Source organism: Hetaerina americana, unplaced genomic scaffold, assembly GCF_022747635.1.
Source record: "Hetaerina americana unplaced genomic scaffold, ioHetAmer1.1.p SCAF_5, whole genome shotgun sequence".
NCBI lineage: Eukaryota > Metazoa > Arthropoda > Insecta > Odonata > Calopterygidae > Hetaerina > Hetaerina americana.
The window spans coordinates 31,234,281-31,255,592 of NW_027287095.1; the positions used below are offsets into that span (position 1 = coordinate 31,234,281).

General features: G+C 41.5%; 1 protein-coding gene and 1 long non-coding RNA gene across 5 annotated transcripts in view; one reads left to right on the top strand and one right to left on the bottom strand.

The window, feature by feature from the left end:
- LOC139694062 (uncharacterized) overlaps positions 1-21,312 on the top strand; it is a 302,149-nt gene that overhangs the window by 221,899 nt on the left and 58,938 nt on the right. The window lies entirely within an intron of this gene.
- Positions 7,817-9,268, bottom strand: LOC139694013 (uncharacterized). Of its 3 annotated transcripts, none has more exons than XR_011702087.1 (4): positions 8,904-9,268; positions 8,360-8,802; positions 8,176-8,284; positions 7,817-8,087 (listed from the first exon to the last, which is right to left on the bottom strand). It is a non-coding gene; the product is annotated as an uncharacterized lncRNA (long non-coding RNA). The 3 variants fall into 3 exon arrangements; XR_011702088.1 differs by having other exon boundaries at positions 8,176-8,305; XR_011702089.1 differs by lacking the exon at positions 8,360-8,802 and having other exon boundaries at positions 8,904-9,079.

The window sequence follows — 21,312 nt, forward strand, 5'->3', positions numbered from 1 at the left end:
GATCTATACGCTAGTCGCGACGGCCATTTTTGGACGCAACGGAGAAAAATCGCTACGTCGTATGGACACAAACCAAAAAAAACAATGACAAGCGATAAAGGTTCATGCAATGAGCTCGTTCATTGAGCGCTACCTGATAATAAGCATCGCACGCTCATTTTCTGAGGATTTAATTGCTATTCGGACTCAAGGATAGTTAATGAGAAGAATGACATGTATGTGTGTGGTCCTTTTTCGGACGTAAACATTTTTTCCGGCTCGGCGCCTTCGCTTGTTCATTTCATCGGATCGAAGGGGTGGTGGTTGGTTGGTCGATGGGGACGGTAGGTGTGGGGGGGGGGTGGTTGGACGGCGGAGGATGAGTCGGACGGGGAGGAGGGTATACGAATACACATGCAAGAGGGCACACCCCACACACGTCTCCCTCGCGTTCGATTGGATTCTCGCCAAGGAGCGTCGAGGAGATGAACGACCGAGTAATTTTCGAGGACGTGTTTTTCCTTTATTCTTCCCCAGTTTTTTTTTAAGAAGACGGAGTGCGAAAGTTTACTGGAACGCACATACCCTCTGACGAATTTCGTGCGACCCTCCTTGCAAGAGTCTCGGCAGCAAACCTCTTCATTGTTCCCTTTTTCCTATCACCACCGTTTTATTCGTTGTTTCCATTTTCTCGAAATAATTTCCTCACCCCCCCCCCCTGGATTCCTCATTTTGGGTCCGTATCTCATCTCGGACTGGTTTTGTCCCTATTTCTCTTCCTTCTTTCTCATTGAAAACCAACAATCATCATTCTCTGTCTGAACCTCTCGTTTTTTGCGTCTTTCTCCGCATTCCTTGCGAATCGCCGTTCATTTGCGTGCTCCGCGACTCCCGATCTCTCTGTCCTTCTCTCAGATTCTCTTTTTCTCTTTTTCCATCCCTTCAAACCTCACTTCTTTTACTCTTCCATTCTCCACTGTGTACTTCATCTCGTTTTTTTATTTCGGGAGTCTGGTGGGGCATTATCCGGGATATCGAGAGGCACAAAACGCCCCCTTTCCTCTCGCATACCCGCTATGTTCGAAAGAAAGAGGAAAAGAGCGGGGTGAGGGAGTGAGAGAGAAGGACAAATAAAAAAACCATTGTTTGCATTCGAACTCTCATCCTTTTGAAACTGGGGCACGTTCGGTTAAATTCTGATGAAAACGGATTATTCTTTTTCCACGTTTTCTCCTCTCCGAAATGTATTTTTTCGTAAATTTTATCCAGCCCTTATTAATTTATTTGTAACTTTTCTTATCTGTCTGTAGTGTCGTGATCATGTGGTGGAGTAATTAATTTTATGAATCCTGAGTCATGCTGAGACCAAATTTTATTTATTCATTAATCTCTCTATCACATAGTATTGGTTCATCTTCTAGTATCCTACGGTATGTATTGAATAGTCTCTCGAGATCCGACGTACCAGGTGGGTAACGCCATCGCGGGGAAGCCGAAGATTCGAATCCCGTATATGGTGCGAATGCGGTTTTGTCAGTTAATGGATTCCCTTCACCGGAGTTAACGGTGGCAAGCGGCATAAAACCTGGAAAAAATAATGATACTTTAAAAGTGATCCTTTGATAGGCCCATGTCGGACATGCCGGAACAACTTCGTTTGCGGAGTCACTCGCTGCCACCGGGTCAATGCGAGTTATTTTTACCCTGTGACAATCCCTCAGGTAATTTACTTCAAGAAAAAATTAAATTGTCTGAAATAAATAAGAATATGACTCCAAAAAATGCGCCAATAGTCATATTGATCGTGTAAAGAACTTTCCATATGATTGGCATGCCTTGATCCAGCTCATACTATATTTTGATGACTAATTTAAACGTACATTTACACTCTGTCATGTATTTATCGTCCCTGTAACTGTACAACCCTCTAACCCGTTGACCTATTTTTTTTGAGAACCTCAGTATATATTGTCCCGACCACTCGTACTCGTACGGACGGTCCAAGCTAGGACTCCCTTCCCGCGCTCGTTGTTATTTCTCGTGTGTGTCTGAATGTATGTCAGCACGTTCCGTAGCTAGTTAGACTGGTAATGAAAGTACTAAACTGAGGGTAGAGCCAAAAAGCAGGGAGGGCTTGGGCGAACGGTATGAAATCACAAAGGGGAATAAGCAAGGTTTACCCAAGCAGTAATTCAGCAGCTCATACTCTCCATGGGAGTAATGGCTATTATTCTGGATTGCCTGCAATATCTGTCATTCGCTATTCCTATCGGTTTTATCAATTAAATGCGGTTTCATCCTGGATGAAAAGTGGTCAAGCCCTAGGGATGGCCTTAAACCACTTCTGCATGGAACCTGTGTAAAATGGTAATTAGAAAAGAGGATTTTAATATTCTAGGTCTCATTATTATAATCTTAGTGTGGCCAAATTCTTGACTAAAGTTAAAATGATATTAATGATGATTTGCCATAAATAGTGAAGATCCAACATTTATATCATGTTAGAGAGCCTACACTTCAGCCTACGCACAAGTATGTCGCATTCAAATACTCTTTCGATCTAAATCGACATTCGACCATGGGGCCTCAATCTTGGAAAGCATAAGTAAACCCATAGGATCAAAGTTAGAATTTCGAATAGTCAGGTTGTAATACAAGCAAACATGATATTACAACTTTTCAAGTTCTAGCTTTCTGTGGCACCTAGTGAACATTTTTACAAGAAATCGTAAAAGTATTACAGTCATTTAATAGTTTACAACTACTTTATGTTTTAGATATATTAACATATTATAGATGTATATATCAGCGACAGCTATTTCCAATTCGTTTGACATTTCCTGAAAGGTGTAACTTGCTCATTTACTTCCATAATCAAGTGTCTATGCAAACATTTAGCTAGCATAACTGCGTTTCGTAATTGAAGGCGACTTCGCGTCACTATGTATTTCTGTACGCAACAATTCCGTTTGGGACCGCTTGTCTGTAACAAAATGGACCATTTAAAAATTATTAACACTTTGATTAATCCTCGTTATATGAAACACCACCTGGTAACTTGTACAGCCGGGGTTGAATCCATTTCAGGTTAAACTCTCATTGTAATTAACTAGGTGATACTTTTTAAGGACACAAGCAGCAGCCACGCTCATTGAATTCAATTCTCTCGCAGGTACTTTAATTGTTATTGAGTGCATTGGGGACGAAAGGGGCCTAACCGCGAGCGCTTTGCGATGCACACGCCGGAGGGCGTCAGACGAGCATATGATTGGGCGTATTTCTACGAGGGTTGAGAGGCAGTACCTCCTTACGGTCTCATCCGGTGAGATATGGAGGGGGTAAAAAAAGAAAAACACTAATGGAATAACGCGGCGTGAGAAAATGAGAGGGGGATTTTAAAGGGGGGATGCGAGAGGGAGAACTCGTGCAAATTACGAAGGATGGAAGAAAGGAGTGCAGGAGAGGGGAGTGGGAGGGAGGCGAGTGGGCGTGGAGGGATGGCGCCAGATGAGTCCACCCGGGAACGGTAGGGACGAGGCAAATGAAGGACAATAAGAGAAATTAAGGGAGGGGGCATGAAATAGGGGGAGGATGGGAGGGAAGGAGAGGGAAAGACTGGGTAAAGATGGTAGCTGAGAGAAGTTTCGGGGGGAAGGGATCCTGATGGGGAAGGAGGAGGAGTTTAAGACGTGTCTTGAGAGGATTTGGTGCGGTGGTAGTGGGGAGTGGGTCTTTCCTTTCCCCCTCCGGGATGGACGAGTTTTGCGACGGAGGTGGCAGGGGTGGTAAGGGAGGTGAGTGGGAGAGTTTGTCGGTACGGGGGCGTAGGGGGTGTTCGCGAGCGAGAAAAGAGAAAACATTGTAGAGCGGGGATGAGGAAGAAAGGAGTGGGATTGGGGTGAGAAAAGATATGGTTCAGAGGGGGAGCAAGGGGGAAGAGCGGAGGCAACTTTAATTAAACCCCCGCGACGGTTCACAATTTATTTTCATCGACTGGAGCTAGAGGATACGGCGATTCTGGGAAGGGTTTGAGACAGTGTGGGAAGGTAGTTGAGGGGTGGGGAGGAATAACCGTATGTGTGTGGGTGAGAGAGAGAGAGGATAGCGGCCGCGGGTAGTGGAGGACGCGTGACAGGTGGCGGGCGAGAGTGAGTGAGTGAGAGATGTAGAGAACAGTGTGTGGAGCAGGAAAAAAAGGGGGCGCTGAGGGAAAGCGTGGATGGAAGTAATATGACAACATTCGAGCAGAGTTTATTCCCGAACGTAGATTGAGGTTACAGATACAGAGCTTTAGTGACTCCGCGGCAACAACGAGACAAAAAAAGAGGAGGAATGTTCCCATAAAAATGTCTCACGGAGAAAAGCCTCAACTCACCTCCTCTCACTCTCCCTTCATTTTTTTTTCGTTCTTGTTGTTTCGTTGTTTTTTCTCCTCCCAGACCACCACCTTTTCCTGTTTTATTTTCCCGGACCCTCAAACTCTTTCCTTCGAATCCACCCCCTACCCTCTTCGTCGCCCTAATTGGAGGGTAGAGTAGGTGAGTCCGAAGGCGAATGTTGGCAAGGGGAGTGTGGGGGAAGAAGAGTGGGGAAGGTGGGAGTGTCGTGTGCAGAAGTTTGAGCGATTGGCGAGTAAAGGTAGACCGTGAGAGGCCGTGCCCCCCGCCAGGAATTTCAGGACATGGAGACCTTTGAATAAGACCTGTAAAGTCATTATCTCGAGTGATCATTTTTGCCTAATAAACTGAAAAACATTTTCCCGCGTCATTGCTCTCTTTTTTTCAGAATTGATTTCTTCTTTCCCCGCGTATTCCACAAATTCAAAATCCTCTGCACGGTTGGATTGTGGTTTATTTGTCAAAATAAACGGCTGACTCCCGTGGAATTCAAACCCGCGAACTTCGGGGTATCCGGAGCGCTTTATTCGCTGGAATGAGTAAGGGCACTGTGGCTTAAGTTTTTTATTCCGATGAATATTTATTTTTAAAATTCAATTATAAAAATTAACAATCAAATTTGGTGCCCAATCTGGCCATTGAATATGGTACAAAATCATGCAATAAATGATTTTGTAAGCAAAATATCCATTTTATAGTCATCACCAATGCTGTGTCATCAACGTTTTCAAGTACTTTTCACCCTTATAGTTGAGTGTTCACCCATTTAGGTTTCCCTCTTGAAATGGCTCTCCATTCTATACTTCAAAGCATTCGATTCTTGATATTTGACTGCGATTCCTTCTTGTCTTCCTTTGTCAATAATTTCGTCTTCCTTTGATAAAAATGAGCAACATCTTTTAATCACATACGAGGGTCATCCGGAAAGTAGTACCCGTTCGTGCCGCATGAAGTGCTGACGACGCGAGTAGCCGCTGGACGAGGTCAGATAGCTTCAGTGGCTTGTCTGCCTTCTCTGAGCCAAGTTGCGTGACGCTAGCATTGCCTGTGTTGTTTCTGTGATTGTTTACAATGTTTAAAAAAATTGAGAACGCCGCCAGTTGTGAAGTGAGGGCAGTGATTAAATTCCTCAATGCAAGAAACGTTCGCCCATGTGATATTCATCGCCAATTAAAGGAGGTGTATGGAGACAATGTAATGGACGAGTCGTCTGTTCGGCGGTGGTGTCGCAACTTCAACATGGGGAGGGGGAACACACACGACGATGAGCGTTCGGGGAGACCGTCTGTCATTACAGACCAACTGGTGAGCTCAGTTGACGAATTCGTGAGGAACGATCGGCGCGTCACAATTGATGACATCTGTGAGCATTTTCCCAATGTTTCTCGAACAATTGTTCATGAAATTGTTAAACACCATCTGCATTATGCAAAAATTTGTGCAAGATGGGTCCCTCGCGTATCTCAATGAGCTGGCGGCGAAGGACTATGCAGCAGGAATACAGAAACTTGTCACACGTTATGACAAATGCCTTAATTTGCTTGGAGATTATGTTAGTAGGGGGAAAATGTTTGTCCTGGCGCAGGTTTGACCTTGACATTCCAACCCGGAACTATCGGTCGCAGAGAAAAACAAATGACGTCACGTGAAAGAGGGGGGCATTTGTCCTTCACAGGCAATATAATTGCATCACGTCAACCCAACCCACGCAGGAAAAATCATCCTGGCGCAAGTTTCACCTTGAAACTCAAACCCGGATACATCAACAACTATCGGTCGCAGAGAAAAACAAATAACGTCACGTGAAAGAGGGGGGGGGGCATTTTTCCTTCATATGCAATCTAGTTGTACGACGTCAACCCAACCCATGCAGGAAAAATCATGACCCAAGGCCATCGCCTCTTATATCTCCAGAACTATCGATTGTAGAGTACAACAAACGGTGCCAAGTGAAAAGGGAGGTAATTATACTTCAGATTAAAGCCTTAAAGTGTCCTCTTTATATTGGACAATATATAGATTTTATCAAATATCTCGTTTAATAATAACGATAACAACAAATAAACAAAAATAATGGAAAGACAACTTGATTATATGTAAAAAAGTTCCTCATCATTTTTTCGATAGCACTTTAAATAAGCCCGTAAAAATTAATTAAAGTTCTCAAGACCTAATTTTTTGAAATTCCCGCTATTTCTCTTCAATTCCGCTTTGCTATTCTCTCATTCTATACCTATTAATCAGTCTCCTTCTCCTATTCGGAAATTGACATTTAAAGCGGAGGGCATGAAGAGAGAGTAGAATTGCGTTAACCGGGAAACGCCCATCCCTCACCCCTTAGCTTTTTCCCTTTCCACTACACCTTCTACGCAGTATATAAAGGGGACGGATCGGCGTTAGGTCGCCAGCAGATCGGGAAATAGTCCCGATCTATAGGCCCACCTAATCATCGTGTAGGGTTCCAGATGAGATCTTCCTCCGTGGGGCTAACACCAAAAGCTGTGGGGGTAAGTATGACCCGTTAGCCAAATTGGCTTTTCGGATTTTTTTTCATTTTTTCTATACGCTCTAGAAGCGAGCAAATGTGAAGATGGGTCACTCTCAATGCCCGCCTTCGATTCCCGGCGAGAAAACCGGAGACCCTTTCCAGGGTATCCAAGGGTTTTCAGGGTACGGGAATATCATTGTCGAAAGGACACCCCCTATGTACCCCTTAGCGGGTTGAGCACCGTGGGGGTACTCAGTACTATCGTACTGAGTATTTTCCAGAACTTTCAGACCGATCGGACCAGTGGTTTTGGCCCTATGGCCAAAAAAGCCGAAATTTTCGGGAATTATGCTCAATAACTCCGTTGTTTGAAGAGATAAAAATATGATTTAAATTTGAATGTTTATCAGAAAACAGCTGGCTACCGATTCCGCGTGGAATTAATCGTAAAAATATTAGGGTTCACCCTAGGGTAATAAGGGTATAGTAAAATCTCCGACTGAAGTACCCTTTTCAAAATGCTATATGATACGGAGCATAAGTGTTTACTATTCCCAATTTCTAAAAGTTTGATATACCAAATAGGTAGGTCACTATTCCTAAAAGAAAGGATAAGAATTAGGCGGTGGCGTTTACAAAAAACCCTCTAGATAAAAATAAGGTTTAAATTTGAAAGTTTATCAGGGAAAATTTAGTTATCTATTCCGCATTGAATTACCCGTAAAATTATAAGTGTTTACCCTTGGAAAACTAAGGGTATGGAAAAATCCCTAATTGAGGTACCATTTTTAAAATTCTGTACGATACCAGACATAAGGGTATAACATTCCCAATTTCTAAAACTTTGATATACCAAATAGGTGGACCAAATATATAATGTTTTCTCTAAGGAATAGGGATACAAAATTGTGGAAATTCATATATATTAAAACGAACATTTTGTTTCAAATAATTTTTATTTGATTATTTTTTTTACATATAAAAAACTTTTCTTGGCTATAATTATAAATCATAACCTCCCCCACCGTCATTGTAAACATTCGGGGGAGAAAAAGTTTCTTCTCCCTCCCCCGAAAAAAGATTGTCGCCACCACCCCCTCCCCGAATCGGGTGGTCATCATCTCCACCTTCTCCACCCGGTAGCGGGTTTCCTCCTCCAAATCCTCCTTCTTCAGAAATGACCCCTCCTCCTGCAACCGAAAGAATCTTTCCCGGATGCTAGCCTGCCAGAATAAAAATAGGTACCGTCAGTAGATATTAATTACACTTCGAGCATTATTAAAATTTGATATAACCAGTTAAAAAAGCTACCACAGAAGTTGATGAAGAGGTCAACGCTTCGGGTGACGTTGAGGTGGAGGTGGTGACGCTGACAGTGGGGGTGCTGTTAAGCGTCGTGGTTGAGGGGGTGGACTCCATCCTACAAAGGTAAAAACGAAAACTTTGTATACAATAAATCATATGTTTATATATATATATATTAATCGTTACTCACATCAATTAACTGGAGGGTGATTAGAACTGCCAAAACCACCCTGTCCTCGGTTACTATTAGAGGTAACGTCATCAGACACTACAAATGAAACATCTGTAGCGATTCTTTCAAGGATGATTTGACATATTCTAGCTCCTCTTCTCACCAAAAAATCCTCATCACTATGGTTATAGAGGAGAACCTTAATTTCCCCCCTATAATCAGGATCAATTACACCCGCCCCAACTTCTATCCCATACCTCAGCGAAAGACTAGAGCGGGATGCGAGTCTCCCGTAAAATCCTTTGGGGATTTCAAGGGAGAATCCGCAAGGTATTAAAGCCCGCCCCCGCTTAGGAATTATATCCCACTGGACAGCACTAATATCATATCCAGCAGGGCATTCATAGCATGGCATAGGGGTACTTGCAAACGGGTGTAGTTTCCTAATGATGATGGAAATTCTGAAAATTTTAATATGATAAATATATATATTTAAGACCCCTCCTCAACCATATTCAAATAACATTTAAAATAATGTTAATTATCTCTAAGTCATAATTACCCAGAAGCAGAAGTAGTAGCCTCCATGATGATGATTTTTGGTGCAGGAGTGGTGACAAGACTGGAATATGGTGCAATTCGGCAATTCGGCAATGAGCGGCGATGATCAGAGGAGAGCGGATAATAGCGATGGTAGTAGATCTCTGCCAGGTGTTGAATGATGGAGACTCAAAGCTGAGGGTTTATATACAGGAACGCTTCTGTAGAGCATCATGCTACGTGCTAAAACTAGGAAGTTAGAGGAGGAGGTTGCATTAAGCAAGATCGGATAGTGGAGTGGGTTTTTTTCACTCCGCTGACCTCACTCGTTGAACATATCCCAACATCCTTGAGAGATTCCTCATCCTCCTAATCTCTTTCAATAACAACTCCTTGCATGTCCTCGGATGTTCGGCATTGAGCATTGCATTTTTCAGTAGAAGCTGCCAACTCCAAAGACCTTGGCACATGCTCAGGTTGCGTCGAAGGATAATTGAAAGGAAATACCTGAACTAGTCAATTCCATCCAAGCACATGCGTAGATGATGAAATTACTTGATTTCAACTAAGTAACCTTCTTGCGCGGATGTTCGGCATTGAGCATTGCATTTTTCAGTAGAAGCTGCCAACTCCAAAGACCTTGGCACATGCTCAGGTTGCGTCGAAGGATAATTGAAAGGAAATACCTGAACTAGTCAATTCCATCCAAGCACATGCGTAGATGATGAAATTACTTGATTTCAACTAAGTAACCTTCTTGCGCGGATGTTCGGCATTGAGCATTGCATTTTTCAGTAGAAGCTGCCAACTCCAAAGACCTTGGCACATGCTCAGGTTGCGTCGAAGGATAATTGAAAGGAAATACCTGAACTAGTCAATTCCATCCAAGCACATGCGTAGATGATGAAATTACTTGATTTCAACTAGGTAACCTTCTTGCGCGGATGTTCGGCATTGAGCATTGCATTTTTTCAGTAGAAGCTGCCAACTCCGCAAACCTTGGCACATGCTTAGGTCGGTGGATAATTCAAATGGTTGAACTAGCTAATTCCATCCACATCCAGACCAGCACATGCACAGATGATGACATTACTTGATTCTAACTAGGTGGCCTTCTTGCACGGGTGTTCCGCTGAGGGAATTAGCTTTTATTTCTATAAAACTCCACTTCTGAGAGTTAAGTTTCCATTTCCTCCAGAGCAGCTTAGAGAGCTATTACGGACCGATTTCACCTCCCGAATCATCAGCTGTATTCATTGACGTCAGGAGTAAGTACATATCATTAATAATCGCATTAATTTTTTAGGGTATATGCAATACCTAAAAGAAATTCATATATAATTGATTTTATCAATAGGATTGCATAGTTTGTTAACTAATCAGAAGTAGTAATATATATACAGCAATGTCTAACGTAAATTCACTATATAAAATATCATTATTAAAGTTATCAAAATATATTGTTCAAAGCGCATTCGTTAAGACGGAGAAGAGACAATCACCGGGTATCTCATTTAGACATTGTTTGCAGAGTAAAGTTGACATAATCTTGTACCATTTATCCGATTCAATACCTCGCACTGCGTTTAATCATATTGAGCAATATACTATTGCAGAAGAATACGAGTTTCTGTTCGAACGGGGTTATGAAGTAGATGATATTCGTTACGAGGTTTTTCTACCTCTAGATCCTGCACTTAATGTAATGAGATGAAAATGTATTTTTTCATACGTATCATTTTTTTATTTTATTTCAGCAACAGCTCAAAGAACCTTTAATCATGCCCTCTATCCAAGAAATTCTAGAAAATTACAATGCTGGTAGCTATCACAATTCGGAAGAATTAGAACAGGCATTAAGTGACATATATATGAAAATAGTGTTTGATGACGATAACATTTCTGATATGGGGACGTATAATCGAATGAAAAATGCGCTGGATAAGGCAAAGGGAAGAAAATTTTGCACTTACTGTGAAATCTTCTATGACATTGACGAGGCTATGCCTCATGAGAATACCAACGCGCACCGGATTAAAATCAACGAGCAAATAGGGAGAGGATTCAATGAAATTGAATCAGCTATTCGTTCCAGACTGAAAACATTTTGGATTACTCCCGTGGAAGATGGTGAACAGGACGTGATCTCATTTCTCAATAACATCAAAACTCAGTTGATCGAAAAGATAAATGATCAAATAGTGGAAAATAGTGCCATTAAATTCAATCTTGTTTTGATTTGCAAATTCAAAAAGGGTGAGAGGGATGAAATGAACGCTTCCTTCAAAACCAACAATCGCAGGTTATTGTTAGCAGATGAAATTCAGGAAGTAATCAATGAGACATTTTCTAAACTTTTAAAAGAAAAGTCCGAATTTCAAGCTAAAGGTTCAGGATGGGCCTTATCAAATGTGCTAGGTTTAGAACTGCGAATAAACAAGTACACGCCATTTCGAGGATCAACATTCATTGAGCTGCCTATAAAAATTAGGAATACTAAATCCGTTATCAATATCAGAAATGATGATCAATACTGCTTTATGTATGCCATTTGGGCCAAAAATATCGATAAGGATCCTCAAAGAGTTTCCCAGTATAAGACACGAGCATGCCATATGGGTTACAATTGGGACTGCATCGCGTACCCGGTTGAGCTGAAAGATATTCCCAAATTCGAACGTGTCAATAATATTTCAATCAACGTTTTTGGTCTGACAGATAAGAACCTCGTGTACCCACTAAAAATTGTAGATCATGAGCTCGAGGATCATCGCGACCTCCTTTACATTAGCAACGAAACAACCGCTCACTATTGTTGGATTAGGAATTTTGATAAATTGATTCACTCCCAAATTACGAAGCATTCTAATAGAATATTCACTTGCAAACGCTGCCTCACACATTACCGGAGTAAGCACAGGCTAGAAGAGCATCAACAGCTATGTAAAGGTACAGGCGAGCCGAGTAAAATCATTCTACCTGACGAGGACAATAAAAGTTTACAATTCACAAACTTAAATTATTCTTTTCGGGTACCTTTTGTCATTTACGCTGACTTTGAATGTCTTCTAGAAAATATTAGTACCTGCGAGCCTTATCCTTACTCATCTTATACTAATTTAATGCAGAGACATACCCCATTCAGCTTTAGTTACATCGTAGTGGGACCTGAGGGATGCGAGGACCCATACCTGTACCGAGGTCCCAATGCTGCTAGGGTATTCATTTTACGGATGAAAGAAGAGGCTGAAAAAGTTTGTAAACTTTACAAAAATATTATTCCAATGAATCCTCTCACTCCAGAGGAAGACTCAGATTTTGAAACTGCAAACGCATGTCACATTTGTGGTAAAGAATTGAAGGAGAATAAAGTTAGAGACCATGATCATTTGACAGGAAAGTATAGAGGACCTGCGCACTATTTTTGTAACATTCAATATAAAATGCCGAATTTCCTTCCAATCTTTATTCATAACCTCTCATCATATGATGGGCATTTCATCGTACGAGAGCTTAACTATGATGACAGGGAAATATTTATAATTCCAAATTCTGAAGAAAAATATATATCTTTTTCTAAGTCTATCACGGAAAATTTCAAAATTCGGTTTGTTGACACGTTTAGATTCATGCCTACCTCTCTAGCTTCATTGGTTGCCAATTTAACAGAGTTTAAATGCACAAGCACAATATTCGGTGAAAAGACAAATTTAGTTACACGAAAGGGGGTTTATCCCTATGATTACACTGATTCGTTGAATAAACTCGATGAAACCTTGCTCCCGGAAAAGGAGAATTTTTACAACAGACTGACCGATGAATATGTATCTGACGAAGATTATCAGCATGCAGAAAATGTTTGGGACGCATTTGAATGTGAAACACTCGGCGATTACAGCGATGTCTATCTGAAAAGCGACGTGACCCTTTTAGCTGATGTTTTTGAAAATTTTCGTGACGTATGCTACAGCGCGTATAAACTAGATCCTGCGTGGTATTATACTGCTCCAGGTTTAACTTTTGATGCAATGCTCAAATACACTGAAATAGAACTAGAGCTTTTGACTGACTACGACATGATACTAATGATTGAAAACGGCATCCGAGGAGGAATTTCACAATGCTGTAAAAGGTACTGCGAATCGAACAATAGATACATGTCAAGTCATGACCCAGATTCAGGTCCAACCTATTTGACATATCTAGACGCTAACAATCTCTATGGGTGGGCCCTTTCGAGACCCCTTCCCTACGGTAAATTTCGATGGTTAACACAGGCAGAAATTGATGATTTAAACGTTGAAAATGTTCCCGAAGACAGTGAAACTGGATATATTCTCGAAGTTGATCTTGAGTACCCACATAGGCTACACGATACACATTCAGATCTCCCTCTTTGCCCGGAAAACAAGACACCACCTGGCGGTAAACATAAAAAACTGCTAACAACTCTCGAAAATAAGAGTAAATATGTAATTCATTACGTAAACTTGAAACAAGCTTTAGAACTAGGACTGGTGCTGAAGAAGGTGCATAGAGTAATCAGGTTTAGTCAATCACCTTGGTTAAAGACCTATATTGATTTGAACACTGAGAAAAGAAAAATGGCAGTCAATGATTTTGAGAAGGATTTCTATAAACTGATGAACAATGCAGTATTTGGGAAAACAATGGAGAACGTGAGGAAACGTATGAATATGGAATTAGTGGTAAACGAAAAAAGACTACAAAAACTAATTAATAAGTCAACATTTCTGGATAGGACGATTTTTCACGAGTGTTTAGTTGCCATTCACATGCGGAAGGCAGTCATAAAAATGAATAAACCTATATATATAGGTTTCTGTGTCTTGGACTTGAGTAAGACTTTAATGTATGACTTTCATTATAGAACAATGCTTCCGAAATACGGGGAAAATATATCCCTCGCCTACACCGATACTGATAGCTTCATATATGAAATAAAAACGGATGATGTGTATAGGGATTTTCTGGGGAACCTAGATGCATTTGACACGTCGAATTATCCAAAGGATCACTTTTGCTTTTCTGAACAAAATAAAAAAGTAATTGGTAAATTCAAGGACGAATGCGATGGAAACCTAATGACACATTTTGTCGGATTACGTAGTAAACTTTATTCGTTCAAGGTAGAGGGAGGTAAAGAAAAGAAGAAAGCAAAAGGAATAACGAAAGTTGTTAAGGAAAAAGGTTTAAAATTTAACGACTATGTACAATGTCTCCGGGAGAACTCGGTGGTATTTCGAAAAATGAACGTGATACGGAGTAAAATGCATAATATTTACACCATGGAGATGAATAAAGTCACGCTGAATGCATCCGACGATAAGCGATACCTTTGTGAAGACGGGATAAAAACGTTTGCGTGGGGTCACTATAAAATTCCACGAAAACGAACGCATAATGATGCTTTTAACGGCGATTGAAATTATAAAAGAAAGATATTTTTAATCTAAATTTCAGTGTTAACCATGACGTTAGCCTGGAAGCATCCATTTACCTGTATTTGCGCGGGTCCCTCAGGCTGCGGGAAAACCACATTTGTCACGCAGTTTTTGGAAAATTTAGATTATATGGTGAATAGCCCGATACGTGAAATAGTATGGTGCTGTGCTCCTGGAAGTGAACCAAGCATTAGAATACCCGTTCAATTTCGAACCGAAATACCGCCTTTCGAAGAATTTGGTGGTGTGCCAACGTTGTACGTGATTGATGATTTAATGAGCGAAGGGGCCTATAGCAAAGACGTCTCTAAACTGTTCACTAGAGGAAGCCATCACTTTAACATTTCGGTTTTCCTAATTACGCAGAATATTTTTTATCAAAACCCGCAAGCGAGAAACATCTCGCTAAATTCCAAGTATATCGTTGTCTTTAAGAATCCTAGAGATAGGTCGCAATTTGGTCACTTGGCTAGGCAGGTGTATCCGGAAAAATCGGGGGAATTGGAGAGGGTATATAAACAAGTTACGCAACAACCATTCGGTTATTTGGTTCTGGATCTTGGTCAGGACTCAGACGAGAGGTTTCGTTTTAGAACGAAAATATTTCCTAAAGACGGGGCAACTGTAGTTTACATGTCCCTACACGATGAAAAGATTGAAGAACAATAAACATTTGCTCCACGTCTTAAAATCGGCAAAACCAAAACTTCGCACTGCGATTGTTAAAACCTCGGACGACGAGTTGATCAAAGCCATTTGCGATTGTTGTTTGAATACACTTAACGGGAACCATAAGATAGATAATAGGTTAAAACAAAAACTATCCAAGCATCGTAACACGTTGAGAAAGTTAGCTGTGCGGGGGGCGAGTGTGAAGAAGAAACGTGCGCTGCTCGTACAAAAAGGTGGTTTTTTACCATTATTGCTGGGATCAATTTTAAGCGGTGTCATCGGTAGCCTGCTGGGAAAATGAGCCTGCGTAAGATGCTAGTCGTGACTCCGGAAGTTTTTGATCGAAGTCGTGTAAAGGCTAGGTTGAGTACATTGGACAAGGAAATGAAAGGTGTGTTGGTTAAGAAAAGTATAAAGGATATTGATAAGTGGCATTTGTATAAAAGAATACTCGATAAATACCTTGACGCCGTCTCAGATATAAACTCCCCCGTACACGTTCCAATAGTCAAGTCCTTGGTAGAAACACCAACGAGGTCACGAGTTGCTGACGAGAGAGAGGAAATCCCCGCATTGAGAAAAACTCTGGCAGAAGTGAAAAGGTTGAATAAAGATTTAGACTCGACATGGGGACGCATACACGAAAGGCTAGGGGGAATGGAAAGCGTAACGTCAACGAGAAAAAAACGAAACCTATCGCGAGAAAGAAAACAACAGCTACCGTCTCCAAGAAAAATTCCGAGAAAAAGCGAGCGCGTAAGAAAACCGAAGACATACGGTCCGGATTGGGACACGACGTGATTGAGAACATATATAATAGCCCAGAGCACCCTGCCGGGTTTTCATCGGTTGAAAAATTATATAAAGCTACGGGAATAGGCCGAAAGGTGATTCGTGAGTGGTTAGAATCTCAAGAGGCATATACACGACACAAACCGGTGAGGAAAAGGTTCCCCAGAAATCACTATAACGTAACTTACATTGATGAGTGCTGGCAGTGCGATTTGAATGATTTGAGAAGATTGAAAAAATACAACAACGGGTGCTGTTACATTATGACTATAATAGACCTATTCTCCCGTTTTGCGTGGGCGAAAGCTTTGAGGACAAAGAGGCCGGAGGAGATAATTGAAGTATTTAAGGCTATATTTCGCGAACGCAAACCATTGAAAATTCAGAGCGATAAAGGGGGTGAATTTGTTAATAGTAAATTTAAAACTTTTCTCTCGAATCGAGGGGTAAAGTTTTACACCACAAATAATCCGGACATTAAGGCTAGCCTCGTTGAACGTTTCAATCGCACGCTAAAGTCTAAAATGTACAAGTATTTCACGAAATACACAACCTACAAATATGTCGATGTGCTCCCAAAACTCATTAGTAGTTATAACAATTGCGTTCATTCTAGCACAGGTATCGCACCCTCCAAAGTGAATGCAAAAAATGCATTTTCAATCGCTAGTCACATGAGGAAACCACTTACTAGCAAGGATTTTAAATTGAACGCGAATGATTATGTGAGAATCAGTAAGGAGCGACTTCCATTTACCAAAGGATACACTCCAAACTATACTAGTGAAATATTCAAAATCGCGGACGTGGATCGATCGAGGTCAATACCGACATATAAATTGAAGGACCTTAACGGTGAGGATATAAAGGGTAGTTTCTATGTGGAAGAACTAGTCAAGGTGAATGTGTCCTCCGAGACGGAATATAGGATAGAAAAAGTTTTGAGACGTAAAGGGAGTGGACCTAAATTGGAATACTTTGTCAAGTGGGAAGGATACCCATCCTCATTTAATTCTTGGATTCCTGCCTCCTCCGTGCGTACATTATGAACGAATTTTATCTTACACTACCTAGCGACAGTTCGAGGGATTTCTATCCGAGAAATACGATAGCTAACTACAAAACAAAATTGAGTCATCGTATCGATTTGATGAATGATGATTGGTACGTAGGTCTGGCGGAAATTTCCCTTCCATCTATTCATATTCTTTCTGGTGAAGTTAGAGAGGAAATTGGAGATGCTGGAACTTTGGAGGAAGAAGAAGCGTCTTCTAAAGATAATAGAACGCGAAATGAAAAGGGATTAGTTCGCGGAGAGATAGGAGGAGGACCGAGGTATGAATCTAGCGACGTTAAAATTACATTAAAAGATGGTTCGTTCTTTGTGGTACCTACTGGCGCATACGAATCACTAGGTAAGGCATTTGTCAAACCATTCCTCGAACTAGATAAAGCGAAACGTATAGCAGTACAAACGGAAATCTTTAATGCGAATAATGATGATCTTCCATTCGCTGAAAACGTATCAGGATTGAGTGAGCGTATAGAACCTGGCGTGTTAATTACTGCTAAAAACGTTACTTACACTTTACTTCCGGGCACGTATAATTCCTTTCGAGATTTATTTATTACTACTCTGTCAGATTTTAGTACGATTAGTAGAAATTACATTCGTGGAGACATATCAGGTATAATATCCATACTAGCAGCGAAGGAAGCACATGCAATAAACAAAAGCGATGTGGTAAAAGGAATCATAGCAAACTCCTCTTCCAACATATATGTCTACACAGATATAATCAAACCGCAATTTGTGGGTGATTCGCTCAGTCGATGCGTACGCATCTTGAATACTAAAATTGGTGAATATCAGACATTCAATCCGATATATTATTTCCCCGTTGAGAAGAACCATATCGAAAGCATCGAAATTCTACTGAGTGATAAACTCGGTGAGCCCATATCTTTTCGTAGTGGTGAGCAAAGCTCTATAATAGTGTTACACTTTATAAAAAAGAACTAATTCACGTTAGTTTATCATTCTGCGTCGAGATGGCATCGGTGGTGGACCGATATTACAGTTATTATGCGAAGCAGGTGGGGGGAGAGATTGGGCCATTGTATAGAGCTTCGTACAGGGTACAAAAGGGACGAGGTATTGGAAGTTTTCTCGCAGGTCTGTGGCGTTTTGCTAAGCCATTACTATTCAGCGGACTGAAAAGTGTGGGTAAGGAAGCAGCGAGTGCGGGAGCGGCGGCACTCGCGGACCTTGGGACTAAACCGGTAAAGGATATACTGCGCAGTAGAATAAACGAGGCGGGGCAGAACTTGAAACGCAAGGCCGAGGATAAGTTGAAAGGTATGACTGGTGGACGATTGAGGTTCGTGAAACGTCCAAGGCTAAATAAAATAAAACCCGTTGGTGGTAAGAAAAAACAGCATTCGAGTAGAAGGCGGAAACGAGGAAAGGTCGCGCTGAGTGATATTTTTTCATAATGAGTGAGCACATGCTGAGTTCGCTGGACATATTCCAACCCAATCCTCCGATACAGACGAACATTCTCTCGAAGCGACTTGTATCATATAAACCCATCTCTTCGTTGGATAATAGATCCGTTATCGAATTTCTAATAAAAGATTCTGGAGATGCGTACAAGGACTTGAATAGCGTTTATCTGAGACTTAAGGTGAAACTCTGTAAAAAGAATTTAACTGACTTTACCGATAGTGATACCAATCAGCCGGGAGTCGTCAACAATCTTCTCCATTCTCTCTTTGAACAGTGTAATGTATATTTCAATGGAACTCTTGTCACACCATCCGAGGATAATTACCACTATAGGAGCTTTTTCGAAAACGCGTTAAACTATGGGGTCGATGCGAGCAGAACGCACCTGCGTAATGTAGGCTGGGAATTAGATACGGGAAATGATATCGATAAGACGGATTCTTCCAATGCAGGGTACACGAAACGAAAATCATGGTTCAAGAATAGCACCGAGGTGGAACTATTTGGTAAATTGCACGTGGACGTGTTCAATCAGTCGCAACTATTGCTGGATCGAGTCGATGTTGGAATTAGGTTGATGCTTGCACCTCCCTCCTTCTATCTCATGGAGGGAGAAGAAGGAGTCTTGAAAATTCTCGACGCTACTCTTTCCGTGCAACAGTTTGAAATCAATCCGTCCATATTGGTGGCGCATAGTAAAATATTACAAAGTGGGAAAAATGCGAAATATCATTACAAAAGAACTGAACTAAAGACTTTTACTATACCTGCCGGAGGTCGAACCTTGAATATCGATAATGCTATTGTTGGACGGATACCTAACACAATCGTTTTTGCAATGGTAGATAATGAATCATATGCGGGCAGTGTGATGAGGAATCCGTTCGCCTTATCTCATTATTCATTGGAGAATTTTTCAATGTTTGTAAACGGTGTTCAGATTCCTTCGGAAGGTTTGGAGTGTAATTTCTACGGGAAAAAATATTGGGCACGTGCGTACGATACATTATTTTCGGGTACTGGAATAAAGCACGCTGACAGAGGTAATCAAATCACGTACGACATGTTCGGACACGGTTATTTCATGCTAGTCTTTGATCTAACCCCCGACAATTCTGGGAATGAGGATCATATAAGTTTAGGAGATAGAGGTGTGGTGAGAATAGAGGCTAAATTCGAGCGAGAGTTGACAAAAACAGTCACGTGTCTGCTTTTTGCAGAGTATGACGCTACATTGGAAATAGATAAGGACAGGAACATTATCGCAAACTTTTAGTCATGGATAGCGTGCAGATAGATACGTTATTAAGACAATTAAAAATATTCCGCGGAGTCTATGCATCTGATAGGTTACCAAAATCACCTCAAAATGGAGTTTACATAGTTAATTTAGATCCTTCTAATTTACCGGGTTCTCACTGGGTGGGGATATACTTGGACAATCATTCAGCCGAGTATTTTGATTCTTATGGTCTGCCTCCCTTCGTAGCGAACGTACGCCAATTTTTAAAACCATTCACAGTCACTCAAAATCGCGTACAAATTCAAAGCTTTCATTCGGATATTTGCGGTGAATACTGCTGTCTCTATACCGCGAGTAAATCTTTAGGACAAAAACTACACAAATTCCTCAACCAATTCCACCAAACCATCCCCCATCTCAACGACTGCCGAGCCTTGAAGCTGTTCCGTCTAACCTTCAACCAACTACGACGCGTCAGATGTCACCCTAGAGCTCAACGGTGCTGTTCCAGAATAAATAGGACGAATTGGTGAGGAAAACATCCATTGCGGAAGAGAAAGCCAAAGGATGCAGATCATCGTGGCCGTGTGCTTTTCAAAGGGGGGAGTTACGGAGATGGCAGCCGTCGATTTGGATAGCAATCGTCTCTTCTGGGGCAGCTTTCGTCGTCATGGAAAGCTCACAGCTGGAGGAAAGAAGCTTCGATTTCAAGATCCACTGCATTGCAACGAGGAGACCTCGTTTGAGCACGGCTTCATCTCACACATCGAGTTGGCCCCAGCTTTGGAAGCCATCATAGAGGGGGTCACGGGGCTTTACGCATTTAGCGAGGCAGAGTGCGAATTTCTCTCTGATCTCACGGGGCGCACGTTCATTTGCATGGAAAAGGAGCTGGCCTGCCCCCATCCCGAGAAATGTACCTTCCCCTCATTTTCCTGCCTGAATCCCTGTCATAAATTGCGCAGTAGCGTTTGTGCCCTCAGAAACGCGCACTCTCTGGCGCAGTGGTTCCAATACAACCGCCTCAAGGCTGAGGTTGAGCCCTGCCCAGATGACTGTTCCCCATCCCCTCTTCCATCGCCGATCTCTTAAGCAATTTTAATACACGCTAGACTTCAGTCGTGATGCAGCCGTCAGTGGATGCGGTTCTCCAGTCACCACCGGTGAAGAGAAAGAGACCTGCTGGACATTCGACTTGCTCTCCGCCTCGACTTTTGAACAATTTACTTCTTCAAACTGTGTATTATTTGAATGAGACAAAGACAAAGAGCGTGTGCATTGGTTACGGAAGTGACTTTGAATCAGTGGTTCAATTTAACGGTAAAAAAAGTGTAACATTTTCACAAAGTGAATGGGAAAGCATCTCAAATTCGATAGGGACTGTAAACGTGTACTTTTATAGGGGAGATAAAGGTGTGTTAACGTCACCCTGCTTGGCATATGCAAATTACTTTGGGAAGAGACATTTGGTTTTGAAAAGCAATTTAACGAAAAACACCGTCAACTTGAATGGTGATGAGTGGGGGGCTCTAATACAACTCTTCAAACTGATAAATCTATTTCTCCAGAGGCTTTTGGATAGTCGTCAAAAAATAAAACAGTTTCTCGCGAATAAATTAGCAAATAATATTGCAAATTGTGATATACAGAGGCTTGAATTGGAGAAGGTACTCATTGCGTATGATTCGGCTGATGACTAAAAGTATTTGGCTTCCTGTGTGCGAATGTAAGACTTTTTAACCTCTGGCAC